The following is a 19,002-nucleotide window of genomic DNA, read 5'->3' on the forward strand; positions in this document are numbered from 1 at the left end:
CTACGCCATCATCCGGACTGGCTGGGACGGGAATGCATATGAGACTGGAATAGCATCTACTGGCTTGTTTGGTTGGCTCAAATCAAGTCCGAGGCTGAACGATGGTGGCGTGAAAGCCATAGGGTGCCTACCCTTGCGCTCATTCTGCTTTTCAATTGCAGCAATAGACGCTGCCAGTGGAGACAAATCAACAAAGACGTCGTTGTCAACTGATCCAACATCCTTAGGTTTGGCAGTGGGACGGGGAGTCGTGTCCGGAATATCAATAACCACCTTCTTGGTTGTCCCTTTTGTAGGATGGTCAACTCTTGGAGTGTAAGGGACCCCCATGTCCAGTGGGACACGTGTGTGCTTGAGCGTTGGATTGGCAGGAATATTTTCTTCGTGAGAGACTGTCGGTTGCTGGACCATTCCACCTACAAGTACGTTCGTCTGGACTGCATCGCCGGTCTTGCCATGAGGAACAGGCGCGAACAAGGTTGAAGCAGGCACGTACCCTGTGTCCTTATCATGCACATTTCCTGACTGATCAACCCTTTTTCAAGGGCTCTTCATCGTACTCGACGCCTATTTTGTTGTTTTCTTGCCGGCTACGTGTGGAGCAGCTTCAGAAACAATGTGTGGAGGAGCGGTGCGATCATGCGGTCCATCCCGATGTGCTTGTTGCGTGACTACCAGACCCTTGTTTTCCACAGCAGTTGCGGCAACCATACTTGTGCAATCTTCACTTGCTGGGCGACCTTGCTCAGACGTATCAACAGTAGTGTTTTCTGCATGCACGTTAGGTTGCTGCATTTTGTGTGCAGGATCAGACACTGTTGGGATTGCACTACCTTCAAGCCCCTGTCTCATGGATACCAATGCAGGCGCAACCTCCGCTATTCTTGGGGAGATCAATTCATCAGAACCCCTGATCCTGCACCTTCATTGTCGGTCAACACAACAACAACATATGACAACAACTTAACTGGTGCAGCAGAACTAGTGACAGCAGATGCTTTGACAAAGTCCACATTGTCAGTTGAAGCAAGCTTAGCGTGCATGCGCTCCAACTAGTCTTTTTTCTTAGGTTTAGCCATATGAGAAACCTGGCTGGTCCTTTTCTTGAGGCTGCATGTATTAAATAGGGGTAAGCGAAAAATGTGACATCAAACTCAAGAAAAAAAGGAACGAATGTTGGACACGATCAGAGAGGCATCCATTTGGTTTATCATACACTTCTACGCGTTAAATGAAAACTCCCTTATTGGTACAAATACGCATGACATCATATAAGGGGGGGCACATGGAGGGGGAGGCATGTAAGTTGGCAACGTGGTCATATAGTAAAAGAGAAAGACTGTAAGTTGTCATGCATGAAAGACGTAATAAAATTGCCTTCTGGTGGAACTAAATGTAGTGGTAGCGTGTGAACAGGCGGAGTAAAATGAAGGTTAACGGGCTAGAAAGAGTAGAAAAATGCTGGTAGTAACGGATAGGTTGAAAAGTTGCCATGTGGTTAATGATGTGCAAGTACGAATGAAAATAAGTTCAAGCAAAAAATAAAAAGTTGACATGTTGGGGTTGAGCAGGTAGTAAGAAAATGCCATTTGTGTAGAGGTGAAGTCGCCACATGGCGGCTCAACGAAAGTTGGCATGTATGGTACAAGAATGTAGGAAAAGTAAAGTTGCACCTTAGCGGGTGGGAGGGGAAAATTAGGTAGATGACATCCATTGTAAAAAGGTAGAGAGTTGCCATGTATGTGCAACTAAAAATTGCCATGTAATGTCAATAAAAGTAGCCATGCAGAAACATAGCATTACTGTAGCTATGTCGTACTACTAACCTTTTCTCTACATCTCTCATATCCTCAAAAACAACCAGATCTCCCATGTTGGAGGATGCAAATCAAGGAGATGAACGTGTAGCCGTATGGGACTTGCATGTACAAGTAGATGATTTGGAAGGCTGTTGGCAGTTTTTTGTGTGGTCACTCTTCCACCAGCGGTGGCCTCCCTACAAGAAAAACACAAAAAATAATCACTGAGGAAAGTCGATAACATAGAAAGAAGTAGGAGAAAAAATGTTTTAAAACTTGCAAGAAACAATAATGAACACCAATTAAACCTCTTTCTAGCAGCAACTGGGTCCAACTTCGTCCTTTTGGAAGCAGCTTCAAGGTCCACGTCTGGTGCATCCCTACCCCTTTTGGAGGCTTCAGGACTAGAAGTGCTCATGACGAAAGGCCCGCCCAATCCCTGTCCATTGGATGTTTCAGCCCCTCCACGATTGTGCTCAAACGTCGTGTCATTCTCAGTATCGTCCATTATGGTATCGCCATCATTATGGGTGTCGTCTTGCTGGTGATCATCGTTGTAGTCACTATCATCAACAGATAAATCTTCATCACTAGGGGGAACCTCTTGCGAATCGTTGTGGTCATATCTGCCCCTAAAAGCAGTTGGACGAGAAGTGCCACCACGAAGAAAAGAATGAAACAGGTTGGCAACTTCTTCTGCGTCACCAGCCGACATGGCAGTCCAGCCCCATACAAGCTTGCCAAGAAGGTTGGTCATACCGGACGCAAACTGTCCAACGAGATTTTCAACGTTATTTCGTGCCTGCATTGGGAAAACACAGAAAATGAAAGAGAGACCAATCTGCTCAGCCAAGAGTGTGAGCTATCTTGCAAAAGGATGCAGCGGAAAAATAGTGTGGTACTTACAGTTAAAGGGCATGAAGCATTTGTGTGACCATCCATCCATTTGCTGAAGTTGTCGGGGCCCCCAAAGAAGTTGTAATCAATGTTATGTTCTCCCATTAGCTGAAAAGAAGGAAGAGGTAGTAGGTTACAGAGTAAGTAAAAGATATAATTGTGAAATGAAAAGTTAGGTTGGTAACTTTAGTTTGAACTTGTGAGACAACATGCTTATGAGGAAGAAAATGACCGGGAACAGTGGAAAAAGTCACACTTTTTAATGTAGTAATGTCACCAAACATGGGTATCAAAGTGGAGAAGTGTACATGATTGAAACAATACGTTGCCATTGCTAAATACAATATGTGTTGCTAGTCATGATTAGGGGACATGTAAGTTTTGAAAATATGTATGCAATGAAAGAAGTGGCCAAGTTGCCATGTATGGTAAGTGAAAAAAAGGAAAATAACAATTGCAAGAAATGAAAAATAAGAAGTTGGCACATAGTTTGAATGTGAATGTGCAGATGGAAAAGTGCAGGTAAAAGACTAGCATGTAGCTTGGCAAACGACCCATCAGGCTTCCTGTCCACAGCGAGAACAACCGTGATTGCGGCATCAGACCAAGCACATGTAGCAAACTTGTGTGGTGGAGGGAGTCCGCCAACTGGATTAAGGTCAACAGTGCTGATGTCAAGTTTATCAACATACATGAGCTGAAAAGAAAATGCAAAACATGCAAGTCAAGGAGCTGGCGCGAAAAAAATCTTTTAATGTGAAAAAGGAGTAAGAAAACACTATGGGGGGCGACTTAGAGTGGAAAAGGAAAAATGATTTGACGTAAAATAAACTTGCCATCAGATGCAGCCGACAGCCTTTGTTGTACATTTTATTAGATAGTGAAGTATGAAGGAAACCAACTATGAACTTGCATCAGTTCATGTTGGCAACATTGCATGTCTAGTCCTGCAAGATAAAGAAAACGACAAAAAGAACACGGAAAAGTGTAAGATGTAGCATTATGTTGGTAAAAAAGGAGAAAGGGAAAATTGAAAGCTATGAAATAAATGTACAAGTAAAACAGGTAAGGTGCGATGAGGTGCGGAGCAAAATTCATACCAAAACATGAAAGCATCTGCTGCTGGGGCGTAACAATGTCATGGGAGTAAAGACATTTGTGATCAAGTACATGAGCAGCTTCCTCTTGAAGTCATCGTCACTTGTTTGCACCGCACCAAGCATATTCGCAAAAGCAGAGTTTGCCGGGAGGGACGTAAGACCAGGGAACATTTTAGGGAAAAGACGTGCTTGCACTTTTGTATCAACCTTGTAAGGGACATCTATGCTGCTATTGGGGACACCAAGTGTGTTGAAAACAGAGTCCTCATCTAATGGAATCCTACCACATCCTGGTATGACAAGTTCCCACTTATCCGGATGGTATAACCTCGCAAACCAGTTGCACATGGGGTTATTCAAATTGGTGCACTATATGTTCATCAGCACCTGCGTCCCCATTTCTTTTTCAGCTTCTTTCTGGGCGTCATCGAAATCGTCATATAGTTATATTGAACATTCATGTGATCCCTGATGTCTACTATGCAACCTTCTTCTTGTAGGCATTATTGGGCCTCCAAGTGCAGAGGTTTCTAGGGCAGTAGAAAATTTCCCTCAAGTGGATGACCTAAGGTTTATTAATCTGTGGGAGGTGTAGGATAAAGATGGTCTCTCTCAAACAACCCTGCAACCAAATAACAAAGAGTCTCTTGTGTCCCCAACACACCCAATACAATGGTAAATTGTATAGGTGCACTAGTTCGGCAAAGAGATGGTGATACAAGTGCAATATGGATGGTAGATATAGGTTTTTATAATCTCAAAATATAAAAACAGCAAGGTAGCAAGTAACAAAAGTGAGCGAAAACGGTATTGCAATGCTTCGAAACATGGCCTAGGGTTCATACTTTCACTAGTGCAAGTTCTCTCAACAATGATAACATAATTAGATCATATAACAATCCCTCAATGTGCAACAAAGAGTCACTCCAAAGTCACTAATAGCGGAGAACAAACGAAGAGATTATTGTAGGGTACGAAACCAACTCAAAGTTATTCTTTCCAATCAATCCATTGGGCTATTCCTATATGTGTCACAAACAACCCTAGAGTTCGTAGTAAAATAACACCTTAAGACACACATCAACCAAAACCCTAATGTCACATAGATACTCCAATCTCACCTCAAGTATCCGCGGGTTTGATTATACGATATGCATCACACAATCTTAGATTCATCTATTCAAACCAACACAAAGAACCTCAAACAGTGCCCCAAAGTTTCTACCCGAGAGTCAAGACGAAAACGTGTGCCAACCCCTATGCATAAGTTCACAAGGTCACTGAACCCGCAAGTTGATCACCAAAACATACATCAAGTGGATCATGTGAATATCCCATTGTCACCATAGATAAGCACATGCAAGACATACATCAAGTGTTATCAAATCCTTAAAGACTCAATCCGATAAGATAAGTTCAAAGGGAAAACTCAATCCATTACAAGAAGGTAGAGGGGGAGAAACATCATAAGATCCAACTATAGTAGCAAAGCTCACGGTACATCAAGATCATGCTAAATCAAGAACACGAGAGAGAGAGAGAGAGAGAGAGAGATCAAACACATAGCTACTAGTATATACGCTTAGCCCCGAGGGTGAACTACTTCCTCCTCGTCATGGAGAGCGTCGGGATGATGAAGATGGCCATCGATGATGATTCCTCCCTCTGGCAGAGTGCCAGAACAGGGCCTCGATTGGTTTTTGGTGGCTACAGAGGCTTGCGGCAGTGGAACTCCCGATCTAGGTTCTATTATGGGGTTTTCTGTATTTATAGGAATTTTTGGCGTTGGTTTCATGTTAGGGGGGTCTCCGAGTTAGCCATGAGGTAGGAGGTGCACCCAGGGGGGTAGGGCGCGCCCTCCACCCTCGTGGATGACTCGGGACTCTTCTGGCCCAACTCTTTTGCTTCGGGGGCTTCTTCTGGTCCATAAAAAATCTCCGCAAATTGGCAGGTCAATTGGACTCCGTTTGGTATTCCTTTTTTGTAAAACTCAAAAACAAGGAAAAACAGAAACTGGCACTGGGCTTTAGGTTAATAGGTTAGTCCCAAAAATCATATAAAATAGGATATAAATGCATATAAAACATCCAAGGTGGATAATATAATAGCATGGAACAATCAAAAATTATAGATACATTGGAGATGTATCAAGCATCCCCAAGCTTAATTCTTGCTCGTCCTCGAGTAGGTAAATGATAAAAACAGAATTTTTGATGTGGAATGCTACCTAACATATTTATCAATATAATCTTCTCTACTGTGACAAGAATATTCAGATCCATAAGATTCAAAACAAAAGTTTAATATTGACATGAAAACAATAATACTTCAAGCATACTAACAAAGCAATCATGTCTTCTCAAAATAACATGGCCAAAGAAAGTTATCCCTACAGAATCATATAGTCTGGCTATGCTCTATCTTCATCACACAAAATATTTAAATCATGCATAACTCCGGTTTTAGCCAAGCAATTGTTTCATACTTTAGTATTCTCAAACTTTTTCAACTTTCACGCAATACATGAGCATGAGCCATGGACATAGCACTATAGGTGGAATAGAATGGTGGTTGTGAAGAAGACAAAAAAGGAGGAAGATAGTCTCACATCAACTACGCGTATCAACGGGCTATGGAGATGCCCATTAATAGATATCAATGTGAGTGAGTAGGGATTGCCATGCAACGGATGCACTAGAGCTATAAGTGTATGAAAGCTCAAAAAGAAACTAAGCGGGTGTGCATCCAACTCGCGTGCTCACGAAGACCTAGGGCATTTGTGGAAGCCCATCATTGGAATATACAATCCAAGTTCTATAATGAAAAATTCCCTCTAGTATATGAAAGTGACAAAATAGGAGACTCTCTATCATGAAGATCATGGTGCTACTTTGAAGCACAAGTGTGGAAAAAGGATAGTAACATTGCCCCTTCTCTATTTTTCTCTCATATTTTTTATTTTTTTATTTGGGCCTTTTCTTTTTTTATGGCCTCTTTTTTTTGTTAATTTTCGTCCGAGTCTCATCCCGACTTGTGGGGGAATCATAGTCTCCATCATCCTTTCCTCACATGGGACAATGCTCTAATAATGAAGATTATCACACTTTTATTTACTTACAACTCAAGAATTACAACTCAATATTTAGAACAAAATATGACTCTATATGAATGCCTTTGGCAGTGTAACGGGATGTGCAATGACATCATGAGTGACATGTATGAAAGAATTATGAAAGGTGTCTTTGCCACAAATACAATGTCAACTACATGATCATGCAAAGCAATATGACAATGATGGAGCGTGTCATAATAAACGGAACGGTGGAAAGTTGCATGGCAATATATCTCGGAATGGCTATGTAAATTCCATAATAGGTAGGTATGGTGGCTGTTTTGAGGAAGGTATATGGTGGGTGTATGGTACCGGCGAAAGTTGCACGGCACAAGAGAGACTAGCAATGGTGGAAGGATGAGAGGGCGTATATTCCATGGACTCAACATTAGTCATAAAGAACTCACATACTTATTGCAAAAATATATTATTCATCAAAACAAAGTACTATGCACATGCTCCCATGGGAAGGGTTGGTAGGAGTTAACCATCGCACGATCCCGACCTCCACACAAAGGTTGACAATCAATAAATAAATCATGCTCCGACTTCATCACATAACAGTTCACCATACGTGCATGCTACGAGAATCACAAACTTTAACACAAGTGTCTCTCATATTCACAACTACTCCACTAGCATGACTTTAATATCACCATCTTCATATCTCAAAACAATCATAAAGAATCAAACTTCTCATAGTATTCAATGCACTTTATATGAAAGTTTTTATTATATCCCCCTTGGATGCCTATCATATTAGGACTAATTTTATAACCAAAGCAAATTACCGTGATGTTCTAAAAGACTCTCAAAATAATATAAGTGAAGCATGAGAGTTCATCAATTTCTTGAAAATAAAACCACCACCGTGCTCTAAAAAGATATAAGTGAAACACTAGAGCAAATGACAAACTACTCCAAAAGATATAAGTGAAGATCAATGAGTAGTCGAATAGTTATGTAACTATGTGAAGACTCTCTAACCTTTAAGAATTTAAGATCTTGGGATATTATTCAAACATCAAGAAAGGAAAAATAAAATAAAATGACGCTCCAAGCAAAACACATATCATGCGGTGAATAAAAATATAGCTCCAAGTAAAGTTACCGATGAACGAAGACGAAAGAGGGGATGCCATCCGGGGCATCCCCGAGCTTAGGCTCTTGGTTGTCCTTGAATATTACCTTGGCGTGCCTTCGGCACCCCTAAGCTTAGGCTCTTGCCACTCCTTATTCCATAGTCCATCGAATATTTACCCAAAACTTGAAAACTTCACAACACAAAACTTAACAGAAAACTCGTAAGCTCCGTTAGTATAAGAAAATAAATCACCACTTTGGTACTGTTGTGAACTCATTTTAAATTCATATTGGTGTAATATATACTGCATTCCAACTTCTCTATTGTTCACACCCTCCGATACTACTCATAGATTCATCAAAATAAGCAAACAACACATAGAAAACAGAATCTGTCAAAAACAGAAGAGTCTGTAGTAATCTGTAACTCTAGAATACTTTTGTAACTCCAAAAATCCATCCAAATTAGGAAAACCTGATAAATTTGTGTACTAATCCATATCAAAAAAGAATCAGATCAAAACCACATTTCTATGAATTATCAAAACTAATTTACTGGGTGCAAAAGTTTCTGATTTTCAGCAGGATCAACACAACTATCACCGTAAGCTATCCCAAAGGTCTTACTTGGCACTTTATTGAAAAAAAATCTATAAAACATGATTGCTACAGTATCATAATCATGTGAACACACAAAAACAGTAGGTATAAATATTGGGTTGTCTCCCAACAAGCGCTTTTCTTTAATGCCTTTCTAGCTAGGCATAATGATTTCAATGATGCTCACATAAAAGATAAGAACTGAAACATAATGGGAGCATCATGAAGAATATGACTAGCACTTTTAAGTCTAACCCACTTCCTATGCCTAGGGATTTTGTGAGCAAACAACTTATGGGAACAAGAATCAACTAGCATAGGAATGCAAAACAATCATAACTTCAAGATTTTTAACACATAGAGAGGAAACTTGATATTATTGCAATTCCTACAAGCATATATTCCTCCCTCATAATAATTTTCAGTAGCATCATGAATGAATTCAACAATATAACTATCACATAAAAGCATTATTTTCATGATGCACAAGCATAGAATTTTTATTACTCTCCATATAAGCAAATTTCTTCTCATGAATAGTAGTGGGAGCAAACTCAACAAAATAACTATCATGTGAGGCATAATCCAATTGAAAATTAAAATCAAGATGACAAGTTTCATGGTTATCCTTATTCTTTATAGCATACATGTCATCACAATAATCATTATAGATAGCAATTTTGTTCTCATAATCAATTGGAACCACTTCCGAAATAGTGGATTCATCACTAAATAAAGTCATGATCTTTACAAATCCACTTTCATCAATATAATCATCATAAATAGGAGGCATGCTATCATCATAATAAATATTCTCATCAAAACTTGGGGGACAAAAATAATCATTCTCATCAAACATAGCATCCCCAAGCTTGTAGCTTTGCATATCATTTGCATCACGGATATTCAAGGAATTCATACTAACGACATTGCAATCACGCTCATCATTCAAAGATTTAGTGTCAAAGAATTTATTGAATTCTTCCTCTTATACTTGGGCACAATTTTCCTTTCCATAATTTTCAATAAAGACATTAAAAAGATGAAGCATATGAGGCAACCTCAATTCTATTTTTTGTAACTTTCTTTTATATACTAAACTAGTGATAAAACAAGAAACTAAACGTTTCAATTGCAAGATCTATAGATATACCTTCAAGCACTAACCTCCTCGGCAACGGAGCCAGAAAAGAGCTTGATGTCTACTATGCAACCTTCTTCTTGTAGACGTTGTTGGGCCTCCAAGTGCAGAGGTTTGTAGGACAGTAGCAAATTTCTCTCAAGTGGATGACCTAAGGTTTATTAATCCGTGGGAGGCGTGGGATGATGATGGTCTCTCTCAAACAACCCTGCAACCAAAGAACAAAGAGTCTCTTATGTCCCCGACACACCCAATACAATGGTAAATTGAATAGGTGCACTAGTTCGGCGAAGAGATGGTGATACAAGTGCAATATGGATGGTAGATATAGGTTTTTATAATCTGAACATATAAAAATAGCAAGGTAGCAAGTAACAAAAGTGAGCGAAAATAGTATTGCAATGCTTCGAAACAAGGCCTAGGGTTCATACTTTCTTATGACCACATGTAATTTAAATACCATGACATATATTAATCCGCTTGTTGCTGATAATGTGTCCTTGCATGAAACATACATGCCAAGCAGCCATCATGATGAATATATTGATGTGTGTGTTCCACCACACATAAGTTGTGATGAGAAATCTGAAAAAGGATTAGAAGCATTGGTTCATGTGACGCACGATGCATGGTGTACGGGGACAAATAAGTTGGAGTCCAACAGTGCTACGTTTCAACATCCATGCATCAAGAGACTTGAGAGAGATCAAACGAGGCAGCCTGACCACACGGTAATAGCCAGGGATGCATGCACCCCAATATGCATGCACGATTATTTTTTAGCCATGTGAAACAAATTAGAAGGAAACATACAATTTGCTTGTACTTCCTTGAACAATCACGACCACCGGAAGAGATGGTCATCAGGAAGTTTCCCATATGGGTATTTAAATGTTTGAAGGAGATTGAATGGGGCCCGCCAGGCTTGCCAGTTCTTAGATTAATTAGTAGTCTAAATCTAGATAGAGTCCAGATTAAAACAAGTATGTGTACGTGTATCTTTTGGAAAGGTTTTAATTATGCGTGTGTTTTAAGTTGGCTATTATTTAAAGCCTGGGCGTGTGTCATCGTAAAAGGAGGTAATATTTTTATGATAGACACAATGTGTTTTTAGGGTAAATACCCGTATCGAGTTTTGGGGGAAGCTGTCTAAAAATCCCTAAGTTTTGGAGGACGCTTTAGAAAACTTTTGTGTTGCGATTTCTCTTCGTGGAAATTGTTTTGTGTGTGAGTACCGTTGTCGAGATTGGTTTTCTCGTGCTGAGCCGTATGGTTCAAACCCTCTACTTCGTGTACATCGCGTGCGCGGGCGAGATGTTGCTACTACTGAACATGGAGTGTCATGAAAGATCGGGCCGCAACAACAGATCTGATCTCGCCACGAGGTTTGGTCTATATCAGGTGGTATTCAGAGCAAGGTTGTTCACGACACTATGCGGGAGATGACTGGATTATTATGGAAGCTAAGCTATGGATTTAAATTGGAGGAGGAAGGTGGATGGGATGGGATTTTTCATACTCATGTTTTGGTACAAGACTGATCATGCGCCATGACAATCGACCACGTGAGTTTGATCAATGCTGCAAGCATCGAGATGGTGGAGAAGCTAGATCTACCGATGACACCACGAGCACAACCATACTTGTTTCTTTGGGGTCACCAAGAGCTGAACGTTACGCACCAAACAAAGGTACTGTTTTTGTTGGAAAATTATTTTTGCGAGGTTTTGTGCGACGTGATTTCGGCACCGATGATTTCATGTCACTTGTTATTCAGCAAGCTGTGGTACAAAGAGCATGATGTTGCGTATGAATGCAAAACACACAGATATACTATTAAGAGGGGTAAGAAGTGCAGCCTCGTGCCCATGGGCAAGGAACGTTTTATTGCTTGGAGAAAAGAGCATCTTGAGAAGTTAAAAAAAAGAAAGAAGCAGAACATATGAAGGTCGATGTTGCTGAGATTTCTGCGATCGTTATTCAATCGAGTGAGGAAAGTATTGCTCAAGAGGCCAACTCAAAACCGAGGACAGTTTCGATGCAAGGAGGAGAGGAGAGGAGAGGATGACGGTTTCGATGCATGTAATTTAAATACCATGACATATATTATTCCGCTTGCTGCTGATAATGTGTCCATGATGAAACATATATGCCAAGCAGCGATCATGATGAATATATTGATGTGCGTGTTCCACCACACATAAGTTGTGATGGGAAATCTGAAAAAGGAATAGAAGCATTGGTCCATGTGACGCACGATGCATGGTGTAAGGGGACAAATAAGTTGGAGTCCAACAGTACCACGTTTCAACATCCATGTATCAAGAGACCTGAGAGAGATCAAACGAGGCACCCGAACCACACGGTAATAGTCGGGGATGCATGTACCCCAATATGCATGCACGATTATGCTTTTAGCCAGGTGAAACAAATTAGAAGGAAACATACGATTTGCTTGTACTTCTTTGAACGATCACGGCCACCAGAAGAGATGGTAATCAGGAAGTTTCTCATATGGGTATTTAAATGTTTGAAGGAGATTTGTATGGGGCCTGTTAGACTTGCCGGTTCTTAGATTAATTAGTAGTCTAAATCTAGATAGAGTCCAGATTAAAAGAAGTATGTGTACGTGTATCTTTTGGAAAGGTTTTAATTATGCGTGTGTTTTAAGTTGACTATTCTATAAAGCCTGGGTGTGTGTCATTGTAAAAGGAGGTTATATTTTTATGGTAGTCACAATGTGTTTTTAGGGTAAATACCCGTATTGAGTTTTGGGGGAAGCTGTCTAAAAATCCCTAAGTTTTGGAGGAAGCTTTAGAAAACTTCTGTGTTGCGATTTCTCTTCATGGAATTTTTTTTGTGTGTGAGTACCGCCGCTGAGATTGGTTTCCTCGTGCTGAGCCGTAAGGTTCAACCCTCTACTTCGTGTACATCGCGTGCGCGGGAGAGAGGTTGCTACTACTGAACGTGGAGTGTCATGAAAGATCGGGCCGCAACAACAGATCGGATCTCGCCACGAGGTTCGGTCTATATCACTTTCACTAGTGCAAGTTCTCTCAACATTGATAACATAATTAGGTCATATAACAATCCCTCAATGTGCAACAAAGAGTCACTCCAAAGTCACTAATAGCGGAGAACAAACGAAGAGATTATTGTAGGGTACGAAACCACCTCAAAGTTATTCTTTTTGATCAATCCATTGGGTAATTCCTATATGTGTCACAAACAGCCCTAGAGTTCATAGTAAAATAACACCTTAAGACACACATCAACCAAAACCCTAATGTCACTTAGATACTCCAATGTCACCTCAAGTATCCGCGGGTTTGATTATACGATATGCATCACACAATCTTAGATTCATCTATTCAAACCAACACAAAGAACCTCAAAAAGTGCCCCAAAGTTTCTACCCGAGAGTCAAGACAAAAACGTGTGCCAACCCCTATGCATAAGTTCACAAGGTCACTAAACCCGCAAGTTGATCACCAAAACATACATGAAGTGGATCATGTGAATATCCCATTGTCACCATAGATAAGCACATGCAAGACATACACCAAGTGTTCTCAAATCCTTAAAGACTCAATCCGATAAGATAACTTCAAAGGGAAAACTCAATCCATTACAAGAAGGTAGAGGGGGAGAAACATCATAAGATCCAACTATAGTAGCAAAGCTCGCGGTACATCAAGATCGTGCCAAATCAAGAACACGAGAGAGAGAGAGAGAGAGAGAGAGAGAGAGAGGGAGAGAGAGAGAGAGAGAGATCAAACACATAGCTACTGGTACATACCCTCAGCCCCGAGGGTGAACTACTCCCTCATCGTCATGGAGAGCACCGGGGTGATGAAGATGGCTATCGGTGATGATTCCCCCTCCGGCACGGTGCCGAAACAGGGTCCCGGTTGGTTTTTGGTGGCTAAAGTGGCTTCCGGCGGCGGAACTCCCAATCTAGGTTCTGTTCTAGGGTTTTCTGTATTTATAGGAATTTTTGGCATCGGTTTCAAGTCAGGAGGGTCTCTGATACGTCTCCAATGTATCTACTTTTTCAAACACTTTTGCCCTTGTTTTGGACTCTAACTTGCATGCTTTGAATGGAACTAACCCGGACTGACGTTGTTTTCAGCAGAATTGCTATGGTGTTATTTTTGTGCAAAAATAAAAGTTCTCAGAATGACTTGAAACTCCACGGAGTCATGTTTTGGAATTAAGAAAAAATATTGGCAAAAGAATCAACAGAGGGGGACCCACACCCTGTACACGAGGGTGCAGGGCGCACCCACCCCCTTGGGGGGCGCCCTTGCCTCGTGGGTCCCCTGGACCTCCACCGACATCAACTCCAACTCTATATATTCACGTTCGGGGAAAAATCAGGGAGAAGGATTCATCACGTTTTACGATACAGAGCTGCCGCTAAGCCCTGTTCTTCCTCAGGATGGCTGATCTGGAGTCCGTTCAGGGCTCCAGAGAGGGGAATCCATCGCCATCGTCATCACCAACCATCCTCCATCACCAATTTCATGATGCTCACCGCCGTGCGTGAGTAATCCCATCGTAGGCTTGCTAGACGGTGATGGGTTGGATGAGATTTACCATGTAATCGAGTTAGTTTTGTTAGGGTTTGATCCCTAGTATCCATTATGTTCTAAGATTGATGTAGCTATGACTTTGCCATGCTTAATGCTTGTCACTAGGGCCCGAGTGCCATGATTTCAGATCTGAACCTGTTATGTTTTCATGAATATATGTGAGTTATTGATCCTATCTTGCAAGTCAATAGTCACCTACTACGTGTTATGATCCGGCAAACCCCAGAGTGATGATAGTCGGGACACTTCGCGGTGATGACCGTAGTTTGTGGAGTTCGTGTATTCACTAAGTGCTAATTATTTGGTCCGGTTACTCTATTAAAAGGAGGCCTTAATATTCCTTAGTTTCCAATAGGACCCCGCTGCCATGGGAGGGTAGGACAAAAGATGTCATGCAAGTTCTTTTCCATAAGCACATATGACTATATTCGGAATACATGCCTACATTACATTGAAGAACTAGAGCTAGTTCTGTGTCACCCTATGTTATAACTGTTGCATGATGAATTGCATCCGACATAATTATCCATCATTGATCCATTGTGATGCGGAGCATCCCTTGGTCATCCCCATGGACCTGCCATCGCCTCACCAAGCCTCAAGAGGACCCATGACACGAGCACGAGCTAGAGCTCTCGAAACCGAGGTGACTTCCTTCCTTAGTGATATCTCATATGATCCTCTCGAGACATGGCTACTACCTAAGTCCGATATACTATGCATGATCAGGTGTCAAGAGGAGCCTCCCGAAGATGCACGTGAAGACGGACGAGCCGCCAAGTCCACGGATGAAGAGAAGCATGGAAAAGGACAAGTTCACCTTCCAGGCCCCGGACATCCGGCCAAGACCCCGGACATCCGACCCCTGGAGATGCCAACACAACAGCCGCAGCTCAGCCAGAAAACTACAAGGCCCGGACATCCGGCCCCCAGGCCCCGGACATCCAGCCTCCCACGAAGCCCCGAAAATCCGGCCCCCAGCCCGGAAATCCGGCGCCTCGATCCAGGAACCACAGAAGCTGAACCCTCCAGCCCGGACATCCGGCGTCTTGGCCCGGACATCCGGCGCCTTGGGAAGCCCCGGACATCCGGCTCGACGCCCGGACATCCAGCTCCTCCTGCGTGTGCACAGTGAAGGGCCGAAGCCCATGTACCTCTTCGCCCCCCTAGACTATATATACTCCTTCCCCTTCCTCTTTCTAGGTTTAGCATTGGATTATCTCATTTTGTGTGAGAGCCTTTGCTCATCCACTTGGTTACTTCTCCTCGGAGTTCACGGCCTCTTCGGAGAAGATCCCCAAGCGGATTCAAGACCCCTCTTTAGGGAAGAACATCAAGGCCTCCTCTCGGAGAAGAATGTTTCCGTTGTATCCTTTCCCTTTGTTGATTGTGGATCATATGTTACTCTATGTGTTCAGTGATCTAGCACTTGTGTGATTGATTCTATGTCGGTTTAGTGTTTCTCTCTCGTTTTCCCCGTGTTCCCCTTTGTGATTTCCGCGCGTTTCTCGTGTTCTCCCGTAGGATCCCCTCCAAACATGAAAGATCGACTACTTAGGGTTACGCCCTACATCATCTTGGTATCAGAGCCACGTTGATCACGTTTTTGGAGCCCCTACCCCGTGTTTTCTAGCTTGATTTTGTTGTTTTCATTCTAAATCCGAAAATCCCCACCAAAAATAGCCCCAAATTTTTTTTGTGATTTGTTGGTGTGATGAAATTTTGTTGGATTTGGTCCATGGATTTGTGTTGCTGCGTGTGGATCTAGCTTTCCCCACCCTCCCCACCCTTTTCCATCCACCAATTCGTCCGAATTTTGCCCCAGAATCGCATTTTCCCCTGTGGAGTTCATCGTGTTCGTCCTCGATCCAGAGCCCGGACATCCGGCCCGTGTCCCCCGGACATCCGGCCCTCCCCGGACATCCGGCTCCTGGCCCAGACATCTGGCCCCTGGGAGTCAGCAACTCCACCCCCGCGCCATATCACCATACCTTCGCCAAATTTTACCACCGTGCCCACGACTTCTTCCGCATACCCACAACACTTTCTACCACCACCACCACCGCTCACCACTACCTCCTATGTCAATTTTGATACGTTTTGGTCTTTGAAATTTGAGTTGTGGTTCCCGTGTCCTATTGTGTTTCGTCTATATAGGTACGGTTTGACGTCATCATCACCACCTCTCACATCCACCGACTACTCAACATCGCCAAGGACGGTAACTTCGACGACATCTTTGTCATAACTTGCAATTGCATTGATAACCCACATTGCCTCATTTTGCATCGCTTACCCATCGAGACTAGCCATTGAGTATTGCCGGCAACGCGACTTGTGCACATTAGGGATCATACTCCATAGCATACATACCATACCATAGTGGTGCATATCTTGGGATCCACTTGTGTGTCACAAAGTTGTCATCGCATACACAATTTCTATCTTGGTTCGTGAAGTTTGCATAAGAAAAGAGCTCACAAGAGAAAGAGCCACCCAAGCTTTTAAGCAAAGAGAGAAAGATAAGCAAAGAGCTTATGAGCAAGAACCATAGCATCATACTACATTAAGATTGTCATATTGGATCATCTTGGATCATTGCACCGAAATACCATACATATAGCATACTTGGGATAGAGATAGTTGCATTTTTTCCTAGTAGGTTGTGCACAAGTTTGCGTATCCGCCTATTGTGCAATCGTGCTAGCGTCTCTCTAGTATTGTGCAACAAGAGCATTTTCGTGGTTTCCACATTTTGGCTCACTTTTGGATTGCACAATCCCACTTATCTATTTCCATGTGTGTTTCCGTGTACCCATACTAGCTTGGTCTACTTGTTGCATTTGCAAATTTGTGAATCTTTTCCAACATTATTGAACCTCGCTTTCAATTGCATCAAATTTTGTGCCACCATCCTAACCAAGCTCCACTATAAGCTTTTACTCGTGTAGGTGTGAGAACCGACAAGAATTGGTACCAAAAGTGCTATTTCATTGTCCGCATTTGAGTGAACTTGATTCATTTTCAACATCGGTCAAAGGTACATTGGTATTAGTTCTTTTCCTTCTACCACTCACATTGTGCTTGAAATGATGGATAGGCCAAGTACTTCTACCAACCCACTCTTCATCGAGCAAGACGGCGACATGTCATCATACGTCACCAAGAGCCACCTCTTTGGTGCACAATGAGCATTGCACCAAGAGCAACAAGCTATGAGCGACCGCATCGACAACCTCGCCACCGACTTGCGAATCTCCGAGCAACGTACAAGAGACTACTTCGACAACAAGCTCGACGCGCACAAGCAAGAGAACGATGCAAGAATGGACGAGATCCGCGCCTTGTTGGCGAACCGGCCTCATTCTACATCGTCATACTCAAGACGAAGCCACTCAAGTCGACACTCCGACGACTCCTTCTCCGGCTCAAGTACACCGTCATCGAACACTCTTCGACGAGCCGCGTGTTAAGACCGTCATGCATCTCGCAACCCGCTACATGACAAGCATTCACAAGAGCAAGTCGATGAGCAAGTCCCTCGTCCTCAATCAAACCAAGTCCTTTTGCTCAAGCTCAAGAACGGCAACGACTACGGCGCCAACAAGAACAAGAACGAGCGCGTCTACACCAAGAGCAACAAGACGCCGAGGCTCAACGTCTTCAACAACAACAACGAGAAGCACAAGCTCTTGAGGCGGAACGTGCCCTTCAAGCATCAAGTCGAGCTATCGCCAACCGCAATCGCGAACGGCGCAATCAAGAGGAAGCCCTTCAAGAAGAAATCCAGGAGAGGAACTACCAACCATGTGAGCAATGTCAAGCTCCACAAGCTCCTCCACAAGCTCGACAAGCTCAACTTCAACCTCAGGGTCAACAAGAGTAAGTTGATCATGGACTTCCTCCACGCCAAGAGCAACATGAGGATGATTACCCTCCACGTCAAGGGCGTCATCATCACCATCGCCAACAACACAATGAAGAGCAACGCTATGGCAAGCTCAAATTCACAATGCCCAAGTTCAATGGAAGCAATGATCCGGAAGAGTACCTCTCATGGGCATTGAAGGTCGACAAAATCTTTCGCTTGCACAACTATGATGAAGAGAAGAAGATCGCAATGGCATCACTAGAGTTCCAAGACTATGTGCTCATATGGTGGGAACAAGTAATTGAGCGCCGACAAGCAAGAGGTGAACCTCCAATCACCACTTGGGCTCAAATGAAGGATGTCATGCGAGCACATTTTGTGCCAACCTACTACAACCGCGATCTCTTCAAGAAGCTACAACTCCTCAAGCAAGGAACAAAGAGTGTTGAAGAATACTACAAGGAAATGGAGATTGCCATGATTCGAGCCAATGTCACGGAAGATGATGAGCAAACAATGGCACGTTTCTCGAATGGTCTCAATCATCCCATCAAGAAGATCGCCGACTTCCAACCCTACTCCAACCTCATTGAGCTCGTGCATCAAGCTACAAAGGCGGAACGCCAAGTGCAAGATGACTTCAAGTACGCCAAGTACTCATCCAAGACCTACGGCTTCTCCAACATCCAAGCTTCATCGACTCCTCCAACATCTACATCAACCAAGCCTTCTCCAAGCAACGATGACAAGTCAAGTTTCAAGAAACCTTCACCAAGTTCGAGTCGTCTTACTCCTACTACAAGC

General features: G+C 42.7%; 1 pseudogene; it reads right to left on the reverse strand.

The window, feature by feature from the left end:
• Positions 1-19,002, reverse strand: part of LOC123067613 (uncharacterized) — a 126,053-nt pseudogene continuing 107,051 nt past the window's right edge.

This window comes from Triticum aestivum, chromosome 3B (genome assembly GCF_018294505.1).
Source record: "Triticum aestivum cultivar Chinese Spring chromosome 3B, IWGSC CS RefSeq v2.1, whole genome shotgun sequence".
Classification (NCBI taxonomy): Eukaryota; Viridiplantae; Streptophyta; class Magnoliopsida; order Poales; family Poaceae; genus Triticum; species Triticum aestivum.